The 5,440-nt window shown below is 41.1% G+C and overlaps 1 pseudogene; it reads right to left on the minus strand.

Annotated features, from left to right (window-relative positions):
- Window positions 1-1,651: 1,651 nt before the first annotated feature.
- On the minus strand, window positions 1,652-5,054 carry LOC129133625 (protein fem-1 homolog C pseudogene; annotated as a pseudogene).
- Between the last annotated feature and the right edge of the window lie 386 nt (window positions 5,055-5,440).

The raw sequence follows: 5,440 nt of genomic DNA on the forward strand, positions 1-5,440 counted from the left end.
AGAGAGCTGCGGCCACATTCATGAGTTTTCAATGTTTGCCTTTCGGAGGAACTGTTGAGCATGCTGAAGCCCTGCTGGAGCAGTGATCCTGTAGAAGGGTGGAGTTTTCCTCTGAAGGTCTGGTAGCAGTGTAGATGGGCCTGTTCTTTCTCTAGGAATCTAGTGGAGAAGACAGCTACTCCTCTGGGAATCCAGAGGGAAAAAGGCTGCCCTGGTGTCCCAAAATCTCAGATTATATTCAGGACAGAATGCTTGGCTCCTCCTCCTGGGTGGAGCATCTCACAATGAGATGATGTAATTTTATCAGCCATGCAGTGACACTCAATGGCCCATTAACAGCAGATGTCTCCCAGAAGGAGGATTGGTTTGTGGAAGAGATAAAGAAAACTGCCTAATTAACAGAAGATAACTGCCACACCTCTAACAGATAGCAAATAGAATACACACATTATCTTGCAATCTAGGACATATAAGTACATAGGAGACAAAAGGGGGCCCTGATGGGATGTACCTATGAGCGCTAAGGGAGCTGCCTGATGTCATCACAAGGCCACTCTTGATAATCTTTGATCAATCATGGTGACTGAGAAAAGTGCCAAAAGACTGGAAGAAAGAAAATGTCCCTTCTATCTTCAAAAAGGGAAAGAACAGCGACCTAGGTAACTACAGGTCAGTCACCTTAAATCAATCCCTGGGAAGATGATGGAGTAGCTAATTCTAGAAACCATGGAAGTCTAGTTGGAGGCCAGTAACTAGTGTTTTGCAGAGATAAACAAAAATCCACAACTTTGTGAAAGTTGTAAAGCCGGGATGTTTATTACAGCGCTGGATGCATGTGGAGATTACTCTCCTTAAAAGACATGCTTACCTCTGGGAACTCCAGGTCCCTTTTTATCCCCCTCTCAAATACATATGCATGCAATTTCACAAAAGGTTCATACATATTCATTTTTACAAATTTCGTGTGACATTTGCCACTAGTTCTTCTTTATCAGAAAGAATTCTTAGGTCAGGTTGACCTGCTCTCACAGCAGTCTCTGTCTCTCTCTGTCTCCCCCCGCCTTATCTCTATCCTTCACTGAAGCAGTTGCTCTGAGCCTAGGCTTTTTACGAGAACAGGCAGTCAGACTAAATGTTTTCAAACTACAGACTTAACTCAAAGATGTACATTTAACCTAAATCAAAATGGATTTCTATTCTGGAGAATTTCTACTCTGTCTCAATAGTGGTGTGCCCCAGGGGTCAATACTGTGTCAAATCCCATTTAACATGTTCATTAATGATCTAGATGGTGGGCCAGAATGTACCCTCATCAAGTTTGCTGATGACACAAAACTGGGAAGAGTGGTCAATACGCCAGAGGGCCAAGCTGGCATCCAGAGAGACCGCACCAGGCTGTAGCCATGAGCTGACAGGGACCTCATGCAGTTACACAAGGGGAAGTGCCAAGTCCTACACCTAGGAAAGAACAATCACAGGCACCAATGTATATTTTATGTTCCTCCTTGGCTTTTTTTTTTTCTCTGTATTTCTCCTCTTTTCTTTTACCTCATCCTTTTTACCCTCTGGCTTTCCTTGAAGATTTCTTTTCAGTCTTGGATCCTGATTACTAATTTCAGATACTTTTGTGCTTTTGCATTCCTGGGTCAAGGGAGGGGATCCAGTTTGTTTATGCAAGTTTGTGGCATCAAAGTGTGAACCTGACTTGATAAGAAAATTCATGATGCCTGGATGGTTGTTCAGTGCAGCAATATGTAAAGGACTGTTGTTATCAGTCTCTGACATTTATATTAGCACCACATTCCACCAAGATAACAGTAACTTGTAGAGAGGGGAATTTACAAACTGGGTAGCGACCCACACATGTAGTATTCTTGTCAACAGCAAGGTGAAGTGGACTGAAGTTATTCTTCCCTCTAGGCTGAAGCTTAAGAAACCTATATATAGTCTGTTTCTTAAAATGCTCCTGTTCTGAGGTGCAAGGTACTTTTTCCAACAAGTAAATTAAATGCAAAATGATAGAAAGTGCTTTGTTTAGCTGTATTGGATCAGGAGGACACTGGATTTGTTTCATGGCCCGCTCTATTTCGAGAACACTTTTGCATAGTATACCCATTAGATCATCAAATGTGACAGTAGCGCCTAGCAGGCCTTTTGCCTTGTCCTGCAGCATGAAGGAGAAGAGTTCAGCAAATGATAGTAAACTGCTGGCTGTCATAGGGCTCAGTGGATCTAGATTGCTCTGCTGCATGTCCAAAGCATATTTCCATAAGTTGATGCATCGTTTAAAGTTTCCAGAGTCTGCATAGACAGCACCTCTGTACCTAATATAGTAGGATGTATCTGGGTGAGAAGGACCAAGAATGCGTTCTCTAATTAATAGTGCTTGCATTCTCATCTCATCAGGATCTGCAATAAGATTTTCTAGCTCTTCTAAGCTGTTTACTTCTTTAGCATAATCATAGGCCATAATTAGTGTTTGTGGTACAGTGTTGTGGTGTGTTTTATGTTTGTTCAGTTTTCCCCCCATTGTTCTCTCAGAAGGTCCTGCCCCGTTACCAGTTTGTGTCAATCCCCAAACCCCTCCCCAGTTGTCTTGGTTATCTTTCTTGTTCCCCACCCCTGACGGCCTGCCTGTCACTCGACACCCCTGCCTCTTTTTCTAGAAAGTTCGGGCCAGGATGTCGGGTGATTGGGTTAGGGGCCAGGGTCCCTCCCACAACTGTGTTTGATGGGTTCTCTGATTATGCCAATCCTTAATGTATCCCTCTCTGATTTGCTATCTTTCACCCCTCCCACCCTCTGTAAAACCTGAGGCTTTCCCTGCCTCGGGGCTCTCAGCTCCTTCTACCTGAACCCCCACGTTTCCCTACCAATAAAACCACCCTCCCTGAAGAAACTGAGAGTCGCCTCTTCATTTAATCCTGTGACTTCGGAGTTTTCTACTGCGGCCACACGTCCAAAGCCTGTCATCGCTAGGCACCGGGCCCTGACTTCGTGTTGGGGAAGTGCCTTACTGGCTGGAAGTTGGCTGGACACTTATCTAGCCTGGGCGTTTTACTTTCCACCAGCCACTGCTCCAGTACAGGTCTGTTCAGGATACTAATCCTATCATTGTATCTCATTTCCATAGCTCGCTTCCAGTATTTCAAAGCACCAAGCAGATCTCTCTTTTTGTCCACAAATGTTGCTCCTAGAAGTTCCAGAGCATTTATACATTCTATCTTACTAGTCTGTTCATGTTGGGTCAGGAAGTCCACAATATTTGTGTGGCCTGTCACACTGGCTGAGAGGAGTCATTCCATAGCCATCCTTTTCCATCTTCGCACAATACTTGAGAAGCATCTTCATGATCTCTAAACTTCCAGATTCTGCACAGTCATGTAATGCAGTGTTTCCTAGCAAAAGAGGAAAAACAATTACATAAATTATAATTAAATTATAGTCCAGATATCACTCCATTAATAGGTAAAAAAAAAAAGTTTTGACATCTACAAACTATGAAAGGCTTAAATGACAAGTTAAAAACATTCAAGATCTGATTAAAACATCACGGCTACCAGACAGTTATATAAACCAAAATGCTTGACATTGTTACCCAAAAGAATTAAACAGATTTTAAGGACATGTCTCATTTTTCAAAACTTAAACTAGAATTCTCTACCACATGAGAAATTTTATATCTGCTTTCAAGTATAAAACAGAAACCTAAGCTTGCCACCTTACGTGGTTATATTTTCCCTTCTTCCCTTGTCAAATTTCCTTCATCCCTATCTCTATTCATAATTTAAAAAAAAATAATAAGATCTGTATAAAAATTAAAGCTGTGCTAACTCAACACTGGCCTTGCTCACTGCTATACTGTACCTCTTCTTCTCTCTTTCATCCAAAGCCTTTAATTAAATGTTCCAAGGTAATAATTGTACATAAAGGCAAATACAGCTCATCACAACAGGCCCTTCATATCAGCTGGGGCCTCAGAGACTGCCAGAATATTCTGAGGGACCAACTTATTTTGTCAAGCCTATGTATACACACAGACAAACTATTTCTAGTACTTTATTAGGTCTTTATTCTGAAGTCCCACATAAACCCCTCCTCTGCTCAGGATTCCCAAAAGTTAAAAAAAACCCCAAGCCCCCAAACCCAAACAGTGCCTTCAACACACAGCATCCAGCCATTTGTCTTATAAGTCTTATCATTTACAATAAGATTATTTCTTATGAAGAGAACATGCAATATCATGCTAAAGGCATTCAGGTGGCACTCATACTATGTGGTGAAATTTCCAGCAAGCAGTAATGGCAACTGACTGCAAAACACTTGTAGCAAACGAAAAAGAAATCATTGAACACCACAATTAAATATCAAATTACTATGCTTTAAGTAGGAGAAAGTTTTGCTTAAGACCATACATGAGTAGTTCACTGGGGGAGACAGGAAGATGGACAAACGATAACTGTCTCCATCCTCACCAACATAATAAAGCTTCTTGGGGGTTTTATTGCTTTTAAAATTACACAATTTAAACCTAGCTTCTTTTTCATATATACTACAGATTCAGGCATACCAACTTTTCAACCTCCCACTACATTAACATGAAAATAATTAACAGCACACCCATGTAAGAATCCAACCCTCCCACTCCCCAATTAGAATGTCTTATACCACCAGCCTTGCAAATTCTGGGTAACTGGCTACCAGATCATCATTATCTGTTATATCATCAGCAAGTTTCCACATCCTCAAATCAGAGAACCCTTTTCCAAGGATTCTGTACATTCATAGTCATCTGATTTGGCTTTTAAAAAGTTCAGAGAGAGAGTTTCATAAACTTTCTCATTTGCATTTTTGGCAGGCTTTTTTCTGTGACACCAAGACACTGAATTGCAGTAGCCTTTTCTTTGGCTTTTTAGATGTATAAACAGAACTGAAGTAGGTAGGGAAAGAAATCAATAGGGCTGAAATCTTCAGCTGATGTTTGGGAAAAGTGCATTTTGTGGGTATGCAGTCTCCTAATTTCAGCAACTTAGCTTAGACTTACCTCGGTACATTTACCTTAATGTACTCCCCTCCTCCCCCAGGCTGTTATCTGTAGAATGTGCAGTTTACCTTTTACATTAGAGTGTTTAGCCAGTAAAACTTAATTTGGTCCCTAAAGTGTGCCTGTGATTTGACTTAAAAGCTAAACAGGGCATCAAAATAAACTGAAAAACTGAGGAAGACACTCCACACAAAGCAGCATCCAAAATTATCTGTTAGATCAATACTCATGAAACTAAAATCAGGTCTTAATAGGAAGTGACTTTCAGTCTCAAATACCCTGGGCAATCTTTGTCACTAATGGAGAATTAAATCAGTGACAGGAGCTTGATCAACACATGGGTCTGGTCACACTACAGTTTCTACAGAGACCAACAAATTCTCCAATCACAGGAAC

The sequence above is a fragment of the Agelaius phoeniceus genome, chromosome W, assembly GCF_051311805.1.
Source record: "Agelaius phoeniceus isolate bAgePho1 chromosome W, bAgePho1.hap1, whole genome shotgun sequence".
In the NCBI taxonomy this organism is placed as follows: Eukaryota; Metazoa; Chordata; class Aves; order Passeriformes; family Icteridae; genus Agelaius; species Agelaius phoeniceus.